Raw genomic sequence first — 12894 nt, 5'->3', positions numbered from 1 at the left:
ACTGAATACGATCTAGATCTAAGCTGAACTGAATACTTCCAAAATTTGTCATCGAGCCAAACTTGAGAAGACAAACACATGTTCCAGTAATATCTATGTCATTCAGGTATTGACATAGCTTTAGGGTTGATCTACTCACTTAAATTATTTTCTATTACTTTTAAAGGTAGTCCAATACCTATTCTACTTGGATTCCTTAATTAATCCAGACATTTACTTAGGCCATAAGGTATTTTGGTAATTTGATGTTCAGTTTTATTCCATTCATTTCAGAGTTCGAGGATATTCAATCATTCCTGAGCTTGGTGATATTCTTGGGTCATTTCCATTACAGGGGTATTTTGGTCATTTTACAGATCTACAGTATTTCAATCTTTTTCCTTCATCCGGTCTTATTATTTAATTCTAATTTATCATCTATTCCAGTCCGTTCGAACAATTCTGATAAAAGAGCACCCTCCGATAAATTGTTCTTCAGGTATTTACTCATAACTCATATATTTTCGGGTCAAGTGCATTCTCGAATTTTACAAACGCAATATGAATTTTTCTTTACAAAGACAGAATATTAATAATTAAATTTGTACTTAATCGAGTTAAGTACAAATCCTCAAAGTACTTTCTCCTTCAGGGTCAACTCTGACTATTTTACCTCTCAAGGGCATTTTCGTAATTTCTTAACTAGATAATTTCGATATTATCTCTTAACGAAAATAATATAATTTAGAGATCCTATGATTAAATGCTTTCTTGAACACTCTCTCTTGAACGGTTCTCTTAACAGACTTCTAATATCCTTCACAAACTCTCCTAGGATTAAAATCGGTTATCCATAATTTCCAAATAAAACTAACATTTCTTATGCACATCAATATTTTTATCAGATCAATATGTCTTTAAAATCCTCTTACCTAACTTCCATATTCAAATCTTGTCTTTTTATAACATAAGGGTATTTTCATAATTTTACCCTACCGGAGTATTCTCATAATTTCTCATCCAAGTACCTTTAACATTTAACCTTTGATGAAATAAATTATAAGTTGCAGATACATGGCTGATTTCTTTATCACCAATCACAAACTTGTAATTTAATCTAGCAATTCCTCAATCTCTTATATTAGTCATTCGATCCGTAATCAGTTACAGAATTTCTACCACATTCATATCGAGTGTATAAATTATTTAACTCCACCAAAGTGACCAACATTATCTTATTCATGCATTTACCAATATCAACATGTTCCATAAAGCATAAAGAGGTAGTAAAGTATTACTTCGATTTCCGTGCAATACTGATCGACCATAAAAATTCCATTCGAACGCCTTTGATCTTCAATTCAACTTCCAATAATTCCTCAGATACATATCAACATAAATTATATCAGAAACGGAGCTTAATTGCGATAAACGGATCGAATCGGGTGATAAATCAGTTAAAAACAGCTTATCGGGTTCGAATTTGGCGAAACCGACTTCGGATTCGGATTCAGGACGTCGAAAGCATAAAGTATGACTTTTCGAAAATTTGGAATTTTCGGTCAAAATCAAAGTCAACGGGTTTGACCGATAATATAGAGGCCTTCGGATCCGAATTTCGGAAAACGGATTGCAGAAACGAATTTGGAACGTCGAAAACTATCAAGATAGGTATACTCGATCGAAGTCAAAGGTCGTTTAATGCCCGGTCAAAGCTGGTCAAAGTTTTGGTTAACTGTAGTCAACGTCAGTCAACGGTGGTCAACAGTAAACGGCTCGGTCTAGGCGGCTCGGCTCAGCTCAAACGGCTTGGCTCAAACGACTCGGCTCAAACGGCTCCTCAGGCTTCTAGACGAAGCCCATTCTCAGGTGGTGGCGCGTGCGGCGCGTGAACAGTAACCCAGTGTCAGAAAATTCCCGAAAAAATTCCTAAAAAATATTTTAAGCGATTTTGAGGCACTTACAGAGATCGGTTCACAATTTGGAACGGCGGAGAGCTCGATTCCGAAACGTCAGAAACTTTGACCGATTCACCTCCTCACACGCCGCCGTCGACGGAGACCAAGGATGACACCGACAGACTCGAAACGATGCAAGGAACGCGATGGTGCGGGAGGTGTCGTAAACGGATGACCCGATCATCGTGAATCGATGAAAAACCAACTAAAATCGAGTTATTACCGACGATACTTTCGACTGAAATTAACAACGAATGACAATGATTCACGACGAAAGGTTTGAGGGGTTTTGTTCCTCGGTTGACAACGAACACGATGGTGGTTTCGATTCGTCGATCGGAGGTCAGACTGCGAGTAGATCGGAGTTGAAAAAGGGGTTGAGGGGAAGAGGAAAACTGAAATTTTCCAGAAAAATATGCGTCTGATGGGGGTTTATAATATCTCAAAAAGAAAAATGGGTAAACCATGAGTTTAGCCACTAAATTTTTTGCACTTTATAACACGGTCTTCCAACTTTGAAATTTTGCAATTTAATCCTCATTTTCTTCCAAAATACCAATTAAATTTACCACATTATAATTTCTTAAATTTGCCCCTAAATTGGGGTGTTACAATTCTCCCATCCTTTAAAGAATTTCGTCCTCGAAATTTATTCATGTCACTTAATTACAGAAATGAAGCTTCCATCATTTATTTCATATCTTTCACGTAGCTCTTACAGAAATACAAATCCTCCTCTAATCCTTAATCAGTTGAGTATACATTCTTATTAGAACTTTTCCTCAATCTAAGTAAATAATCAAACCAACTTTATCCTTGTGAAAATCATCCGGTTACGTGAATAGGCTCATAGAGCAACAACATATCTCAATTTCATTTCTAGAGTCGGGTCAGCATTTCTCAGACAATTAACTCTCACATAGCTCGTGAGGTACTTTACAGAATTTAAACAAGCGTTACTGGTATTCCTTTATAAAACGATAGAGTCCTAATGGATAAAACTTAGGTTTACTCATTACAGATAGGGACTTGACCTTAGAGTTCTGACTCAGAGAGGTACGATTACAGTCTAGGGGCATGTATTGATCAGACATATTTTGACATTCGACCGGCCGGTCTATCTTGAAAATCTTGACTCAAACCATAGCTCTGATACCACTAAATGAAACCCCCCAGACCAATGTGGGTTCCCCGATCCGATCCGGGGTGTCATATTTGGGCCACCGGAGCGACCCACCGTAAAAATAGCAGAAATTTTAAAACTTTTATTGAAACGTGTAACTTATAAAATCATTTGCCACTATTTAAAAATAAAACAGATTTACAAACTCGTATAAAAAACAATTACATGCCCCTAATCACATGTACCATACTCTGTAACAACGCCGGAAGAACTCCCTTACTGAAGTCGATAGATGCACTGGTACAATTCTTTTAACCTGAAAATGTGAGTAATAGAGTGAGCTTTGGAAAGCTCAGTAATACATAACTACCAGATGATGCTGAAGAACGTGCAGATACAAATAAACAAATTTTTCCTTATCGATTCAGACATTTACATATCTTTATACTGAGCAGAGATTCTACGGATATTTCAGGTAGTAACAAATAGTATTCATTCCAGATGGAAATATTTCGGATGTAGGTGGAGATCATAATAGGTTTTCCAGTGTATTCCCAAAACCATGTAACTTTTCAGATCTTTTAAAACATATATATATATATACCCCCATCCCAATACAACATAATGTGTAGGTTCCCCAGAACCATACACCCAACCCAACACAACATATAAGGCCCTGAGCACAAAGCCGAGGAACCTGCGGAACTTCTTCCTTCAACAATACCCCTCATTTAAAACATTTCTCCGTCGGTAAACAGAGATATAAAAAATCAAACATAATTCAGATCAGATATCATAAAATCCAAGTTAGGAATCAGAACAATTCAGATCAGATGTCAAAACAGAATTCAAATCAGAAATCAGATAAAATATTCATATAAGTAGGGAACACACTAGAGTTTCCAGATATTATTTAGAGATACAAGATAATCTTATCGGGCAGAGAAAGCAAATCTTTAGTTTACCAGAATGCCGGAAATTAAATCACAATTAGAAGAGTTTGTTAACTGACAAAATCATCGGTATTCAGGATGATTCATCGGGATCTTATTCGTACACTTTTCTGAAGCTCTACGAAATTTGAAGGTATTCAGAATCTTTACAATCTATAACGTTAATCCGATTATCGAACAACACCAATGAATAGCTTCCAGAACCAATACTTACCAACTTGTCAATTCATTAACCTTTCAGGGTATTTACTCTTTAATACCAATATTCTTATCCACAAATCATCATCTGAGTCATCACTGAAAATCTTAAGGAGACAAGCAAATATTGATACATCACATAAGTTCATCCGAGTTTCCAAACTTATTTCATCTCTTACTTAATCCTCAGTCATTGAGGTTACTTAGTTCATTTAACATTCAAGTCCAATCCAGTTACTTCGGGATTTTCCAGAATAATTTAAACGTTCCTGAATTTCAGATACATGTTGTACTTCCATTCCATTCAATTTGGTCTTCGTGGTTGATTTGTCGAACAAACGTCCAATTCCTAGTACTGAATACGATCTAGATCTAAGCTGAACTGAATACTTCCAAAATTTGTCATCGAGCCAAACTTGAGAAGACGAACACATGTTCCAGTAATATATATGTCATTCAGGTATTGACATAGCTTTAGGGTTGATCTACTCACTTAAATTATTTTTCATTACCTTTAAAGGTAGTCCAATACCTATGCTTACTTGGATTCCTTAATTAATCCAAGACATTTACTTAATTTAGGCCATAAGGGTATTTGGTAATTTGATGTTCAGTTTTTATTCCATTCATTTCAGAGCTCGAGGATATTCAGGTAGTCCAATACCTATGCTTACTTGGATTCCTTAATTAATCCAAGACATTTACTTAATTTAGGCCATAAGGTATTTGGTAATTTGATGTTCAGTTTTATTCCATTCATTTCAGAGCTCGAGGATATTCAATCATTCCTGAGCTTGGTGATATTCTTGGGTCATTTCCATTACAGGGGTATTTTGATCATTTTATAGATCTACGGTATTTCAATCTTTTTCCTTCATCCGGTCTTATTATTTAATTCTAATTTATCATCTATTCCAGTCCGTTCGAACAATTCTGATAAAAGAGCACCCTCCGATAAATTGTTCTTCAGGTATTTACTCATAACTCAGATATTTTCGGGTCAAGTGCCTTCTCGAATTTTACAAACGCAATATTATGAATTTTTCTTTACAAAGACAGAATATTAATAATTAAATTTGTACTTAATCGAGTTAAGTACAAATCCTCAAAGTACTTTCTCCTTCAGGGTCAACTCTGACTATTTTACCTCTCAAGGGCATTTTCGTAATTTTTTAACCAGATAATTTCGATATTATCTCTTAACGAAAATAATATAATTTAGAGATCCTATGATTAAATGCTTTCTTGAACACTCTCTGATCTTAAAACGGTTCTCTTAACAGACTTCTAATATCCTTCACAAACTCTCCTACGATTAAAATCGGTTATCCATAATTTCCAAATAAAACTAACATTTCTTATGGACATCAATATGTCTGTAAAATCCTCTTACCTAACTTTCATATTCAAATCTTGTCTTTTTATAACATAAGGGTATTTTCATAATTTTACCCTACCGGAGTATTCTCATAATTTCTCATCCAAGTACCTTTAACATTTAACCTTTGATGAAATAAATTATAAGTTGCAGATATATGGCTGATTTCTTTATCACCAATCACAAACTTGTAATTTAATCTAGCAATTCCTCAATCTCTTATATTAGTCATTCGATCCGTAATCAGTTACAGAATTCTACCACATTCATATCGAGTGTATAAATTATTAACTCCACCAAAGTGACCAACATTATCTTATTCATGCATTTACCAATATCAACATGTTCCATAAAGCATAAAGAGGTAGTAAAGTATTACCTCGATTTCCGTGTAATACTGATCGACCATAAAAATTCCATTCGAACACCTTTGATCTTCAATTCAACTTCCAAGAATATCGAGGCCTTCGGGTCTGAATTTCGGAAAACGGATTGCAGAAATGGATTTGGAACGTCGAAAACTATCAAGATAGGTATACTCAGTCGAAGTCAAAGGTCGTTTAATGCTCGGTCAAAGCTGGTCAAAGTTTTGGTTAACTGTAGTCAACATCAGTCAACGGTGGTCAACAGTAAACGGCTCGGTCTTGGCGGCTCGGCTCGGCTCAGCTCAAACGGCTCGGCTCAGCTCAAACGGCTCGGCTCAGCTCAAATTATTTTAAGCGATTTTGAGGCACTTACAAATATCGGTTCACAATTTGGAACGGCGGAGAGCTCGATTCCAAAACGTCGGAAACTTTGACCGCTTCACCTCCTCACGCGCCGCCGTCTACGGAGACCAAGGATGACACCGACAGACTCGGAACGATGCAAAGAACGCGATGGTACGGGAGGTGTCGTAAACGGATGACCCGATCATCGTGAATCGATGAAAAACCAACTAAAATCGAGTTATTACCGACGATACTTTCGACTGAAATTAACGACGAACGACAATGATTCACGACGAAAGGTTTGAGGGGTTTTGTTCCTCGGTTGACAACGAACACGATGGTGGTTTCGGTTCGTCGATCGGAGGTCGAACTGCGAGTAGATCGGAGTTGAAAAAGGGGTTGAGGGGAGGAAAACTGAAATTTTCCAGAAAAATATGCGTCTGATGGGGTTTATAATATCTCAAAAAGAAAAATGGGTAAACCATAAGTTTAGTCATTGAATTTTCTGTACTTTATAACACGGTCTTCCAACTTTGAAATTTTGTAATTTAATCCTCATTTTCTTCCAAAATACCAATTAAATTTACCACATTATAATTTCTTAAAATTTAACCCCTAAATTAGGGTGTTACAATTTAACCATTAAATCCCTAAAATCCCTTAAAGGGATTTGAATTGATATCTCAATAACCAAAACACCAAGAAGACTCGAGCTTTTCAGTATTGACCAGCAACTAACATAAATAACAGGGTCGTTGCCTCATTATAGTTTAGATCTTATCCTTCAACATCGTGGTACAAGGGAACTACCACTCTTTCATAACCTAGAATTCTTTTACAGGCAGTTGACTTAACAAAATGAAAATCAAACGCTGAGTCTTCAAAGTACATTGATTACCACATAAGTTTAAACAATGCCCAATTCTTAGAAATAAGTAACAAACTAAATTCCCAAGAAAAAATTGAAGCTTAAATAAAGATTGTTCATTGTTCTGGGTACCTGGGATTGTTGAGGGGACCAACTTTGTTGACAAATAAAGGGACGTGATCTCCTACATTGTAGCGGTGATTGTCTGGTGACGGTGCAATTGACCTTAGATTTGGTAACAGCAGTAATATAATTATTAGTCTGCGTTTAAAAGCTTCCATTTTACTCATTTCTTCCCAAAACCGGAGACTTCAGAGTCAGAGCCGGGAATGGCACGGAAGCTGTTGAACTGAAAAATTCCGATTCGTTCTTTATTGCTAATTTAAATGCATCGTTTACTTGTTTTCTTTTTCTAAGAATTGATATATAAATTGGTGGTATCCAAAGTTGATAATTTTTTAATTAAATTTTATCATTAAATATTTAATATTGTTATCAACAATAAATTGATTTAATTAGATAGAACATTAGATTCCTTAAACAAGGTCATGGATTTAAATCTTGATATTTGGAAATGAAGCAAATTAGATTAAAAATATCTTCCTTACCTCTGTAATATCATATTCGAATTAATTGATTAATAGATTAAATATTAACGATTATAAAAGAAAATTAAAATTATTATATTCTCAATACCTCGTATCAATGGCATTCTCTCGACATTGACAAAGGAATCTTTCATTCCATATTCAGAACTTATAACAACATTTACATCACGATTAACCTTAATTTCAAGTACACATGCCTTAATATTTTCAATTTTTTAGTTATAATTTAAAAAATGTTAAATAATTAAATTAATGTTTTAGTTATAATTTAGGATAAAATTAGATATATATATATATATATATATATATATATATATATATAGCCTCAGTGGCAGCATTGGGGTCTCCCACATTACAAATTCCAGGTGTCAGCAGGAAGATAAGGCGCTGCCAAGTAGTACAAGTAAAAAACATTGAATCTGAAAAGGACTAGATATATGCTGTAATACTTTAGTAAATGCATGTAATGGAGAGAGTGAGAAAAAAGCCAAAAAGTACTTGTTGAATCATATACAGTTTAGATTACCACCCGTCGAAGGTCTAGGCTGCGAGAGATACATTTAGACACGTGGCGTTGAGCTCCTTTGCATGACAACAGATGTTTTGTTCCTGGGAAGACAGAACCGCTTAGAGACTTGAAAGAATTCCATCAATTTCAATGCATCGTTTATATAGTACAAGATTGTTGGTGTTAGAAAATAGTGCCCTATTAAGGCTTTTTATGTTTTGTACGAAAATCCATACTAAAACTCTAGTTTCTTTCACAGAAATTGTATTGACGATAAACGAGGAGGAAAATCATGAAGGTTTTGTACCAGATTTGTTACTATTTTTTTTGGTTTCATAATGATAGTTCTAATGGCATACATAGGCTTTAACTTTTGTTTCTTTTAATGTGTGAAGCTTCATGAAACAAGGTCTCATGCTCATGGACATGGAACTGGTGATGAAGAGAAGATCATTGTGACAAGAAAGCAAAAGGCAGAGCAGATGGAAAGTAATGAAGGAAAAGAATCTCCGAAGAAACCCAAGGTTGAGGTTGGTAATGATCAGTACGAGGAAAAAGCTACATCTAATGTAGCTAACGAGTTTGAAGAGTTCTGTAAAGCTATCAAAGAGCACTTATCTATTGCGCAAATGAGGGAAATTCTTGAAGCCAATGGCCAGGGTTCATCTGGATCTGATGCTTCAGTTGCCATCAAATGGTTAGTCTATTTTCATGCGAATAATTCATTAATGAAATCACCCAGAGCTTTAAAATCTTCTTCTTTTTTGCTGTTGGCAGCCTTGATATGTTGTTCTATGGACCACTGGAGAAATGCCAAATCTGCAATGGTGATTTGGAGTTTGATGGCAACCGTTATTCTTGCAAGGGAACTTATAGCGAGTGGTCTTCTTGTGTATACAAAACAAGAACTCCCGCAAGGAAAGCAAGAACCACCCAAACTGCCTGATTCTGCCCTGAATTCTCCTGTTGCCGATGTAACTTTCGCTTATTAATCTCATTGATTTTATTTCAGTAAAGTTCACTAAGCTCTACCATTTTCTTCTTCCTATAGTTGCTGAAGAAGTTTGAGGATCCAAGGATCCGGCCTCACCGGTATGTAGAAGTCACTGACAAACCTTTCTTAGGAATGATGATTTCCCTGGTGGGCCGACTTAGTCGCACACATGTATGTGAAAATGTTTCAGTTTAGATATTGCTGAACCTTTAAATCTTTGTTCTTTGACTGAAAAGGGCTGAAACCCTTCACGTTGCAACTCTTCTAATGCAGCAATTCTGGAAATCCAAGATAGAGAAACATGGGGGGAAAGTCTCCAACTCAGTCATTGGTAATTGTTTTCACCATTGCAAAGTGTCCTACTTTATGATGCCTATATGTTCTCTTGTTTATTGTTTTGATAAAACTCTGGGGGCAGGTATAACTTGCTTGGTTGCTCCTCCCTCCGAACGGGAGCGCGGTGGCTCATCGAAACTGATAGAAGCAATGTGAGTATATGCGTGGGGAACTTTGTGCCATTGAAAAGGTTTTAGGGTTTGAAAGTCTTAGATGAATGACAATGGATGGAAAATTTCAGGGAAAGAGGGGTACGAGTTGTGAGTGAAACTTGGTTACTCGACAGCATCGAGAAACAAGAAGCACAGCCATTAGAAGCTTATGACATAGTTACAGATCTTTCCATGGACGGCAAAGGAATTCCATGGGATAAACAAGTTCCTGATGAATCAGCACTTGAATCATTTTCAGCAGAAGTATGCTATTTCACCTCATAGAAATTGGAGTATTTTTTTTTAAAAGAACAAGATGGTTGGTCTCAATTCTGTGATTTAATTGCTTGCAGCTCAAGCTATATGGGAAAAGAGGAGTCTACAAGGATAGCAGATTGCAAGAGCAAGGTGGTCAAATTTTTGAGAAAGATGGTATATTATACAACTGTGCCTTTTCACTCTGCGACCAAGGACGATCCATTAATGAGTAATGCAGCGAGTTCTTTTATTGATTCTATATTGATACTACAGTTAACTCTATTGCAGTTACTGATTTCCAAGCTTCATTTGTATAGGTATTGTATTATGCAACTTATCAAGGTACCAGACGGTAATCTCCACTTGTACTACAAGAAAGGGAGAGCAGGTGATGATCCAAATGCTCAGGAGAAGCTCGACGAATGGAAAGATGTTGACGGTGCTGTGAAGGAGTTTGTTAAACTCTTTGAGGAGGTAACAGGAAATGAGTTTGAGCCATGGGAAAGGGAGAAGAAGTTTCAGAAGAAGCCATTGAAATTTTATCCTATAGACATGGTAAAAATCACTTCTTTCTCTGGTTCTGACCATATCATTGAATTTTTTTATTTTCACATTATATTTATTCTAATCAGTTTCATTGTATCCACAAGGATGATGGAGTGGACGTGAGATGTGGAGGACTCGGCCTTCGGCAGCTAGGTGTTGCGGCAGCACATTGTAAACTTGAACCAATGGTTGCAAACTTCGTAAAGGCTCTTTGCAGTCAGGAGATTTACAAGTATGTTTCTTTCAAACATGGCCTTTATCCCATTCTCTTTTCGGATGTCGGATTTACCAGTCGTTTTCTTCACTGGACAGGTATGCAATGATGGAGATGGATTTAGATGCCCCTGATTTACCACTGGGGATTCTCTCTAACGTTCATTTGAAAAAATGTAAGAACCCATTTCCTCAGCCTTCTAGTTAACTTTTTCCTCTTTTGTCCATTTCCATATCTATAATATCATGAATTTAACCAGGTGAAGAGGTTCTACTAGAGTTTGTAGAAAAAGTGAAATCAATGAAAGAATCTGGACCTAAAGCAGAGTCGGTTTGGTCAGACTTTAGCCAAACATGGTTCACCCTGATGCATTCCACCAGGCCCTTCATCTTCAGGGATTATCAAGAACTTGCTGATCATGTAAAAAACCTGGATGCACAACATAAATACACACCCTTTTTAACTCCTGCTTTTCTTACTGCTGAACCATGGCTTGAATTTTCTAGTGTGCAGCATCATTTGAGTGTGTTCGAGACATTGTTGTGGCCTCCCATGTTATTGGACACATGGGAGATGATACCCTTGATGATCCATTGTCTGATAGATATAAGAGAATAAGATGCTCAATTTCTCCACTGGATAAAGATTCAGATGACTACAAGATGATACTCAATTACGTGGAAAAAACTTATGAACCTGTCAAAGTTGCAGGCATTGTAAGCCGCACCCCCAGGATTTGCATATTTTAGCGCAGCTTTTATTCTTCATTGACTAGCTAACAAAGCATTATATACTTGGGGAATTTTGGGCAGGAATATGGGATTTCAGTGGAGAACATCTTCAGTGTGGAAACGAAGGGAGGCCCCTCTTTTGATGAAAAGCTACCAAACAAAAGACTCCTGTGGTGTGGTAAGGCCGGCCTTGAATCGTCTAATAATCATCCATCTATCTCATCTTACTGCAAGTGTGATTTTGAGTGATCATTCTTGTATTTGATGTATTCTTCCAGGTACTCGGAGCTCAAACCTGTTAAGGCATTTGCATAAAGGTTTCCTGCCAGCTAGCTGCTCTCTACCAGTTCCAGGATACATGGTAAAAACGAACATCCATCTATAGTTTTTCAATTCATTAATGTCTAAATGCTATTCATATGATTGAACGTCCACGTTCTTTTTTACAGTTCGGGAAGGGCATTGTTTGTTCTGATGCTGCTGCAGAGGCTGCCAGGTATGGCTTCACTGCTGTAGACCGGCCCGAGGGCTTCTTGGTTCTCGCTGTGTTTTCACAAGGAGAGGAAATTGTCGAGCTCAAGGATCCACCTGAGGTATAACTCCCAGACTATGTTTTCAGATTTTACATCATTATATCACCACCTTAATCCTTAATCCTCTCATGAAATATTATTCCATCACTGAACTGAACAACACAGGATACAAAGCAATTTGAAGAGAAGAAAGCATGTGTTAAGGGATTGGGGAGAAAGAAACCAGACGAATCAGAGTTCATTGACTGGAAAGATGATATCAAAGTCCCCTGTGGTCATTTGATTCCTTCAGAACACAAGAACAGCCCTCTGGAATATAATGAGTACACAGTCTATGATCCCAAACAGGCAAGTCTCAAGAAATTCTTTCATCAGTAAATCATTCAGAACTCTGCTAAAATTATGTTCGTCATATTTTTCGACAACAGGTGAGCATGAAGTTCTTGGTGGGAGTGAAGTTTGAAGAAAAAGGTGCAGTGATTGACACTGAGGATTAGAGGGGAAGGGGAAAACAAGGGGTGTAGGGTTGTTCTTTTTGTATAGTTTATCACAACTTTTGGAATATGGGATGTTGACGGCTTTTGTTGTGTATATGATCACCTCGAACATCTCTGATCATGAGAAGCAGATAAAGGATCTTTGTAGAATTTCCCTATTTATCTGGATCTGCTTTCGTTTTGACGATATTTTGATTGGATCAAGTTGGGAGTATGGTTTAACTATGGTTTCCAGATATTCTGCCTAACCAGGGAAGGTCAAGTTTTTGCCTAAAAACAAGAATAATAAAATATTGCTTACATTCGAATTTAAACCGTTTCTGTACATTCTATGACATTTCCTTACAAAT

General features: G+C 36.7%; 1 pseudogene; it reads left to right on the top strand.

Moving 5' to 3' along the window:
* Nucleotides 1-8237: 8237 nt before the first annotated feature.
* LOC120157076 lies at nt 8238-12615 on the top strand (annotated as a pseudogene).
* Nucleotides 12616-12894: the final 279 nt, after the last annotated feature.

This window comes from Hibiscus syriacus, unplaced genomic scaffold (genome assembly GCF_006381635.1).
Source record: "Hibiscus syriacus cultivar Baekdansim isolate YM2019G1 unplaced genomic scaffold, ASM638163v2 tig00111238_pilon, whole genome shotgun sequence".
Classification (NCBI taxonomy): Eukaryota; Viridiplantae; Streptophyta; class Magnoliopsida; order Malvales; family Malvaceae; genus Hibiscus; species Hibiscus syriacus.
Note: the sequence above shows the minus strand (reverse complement) of the source record. Positions and strands in the feature narration are given on the sequence as shown.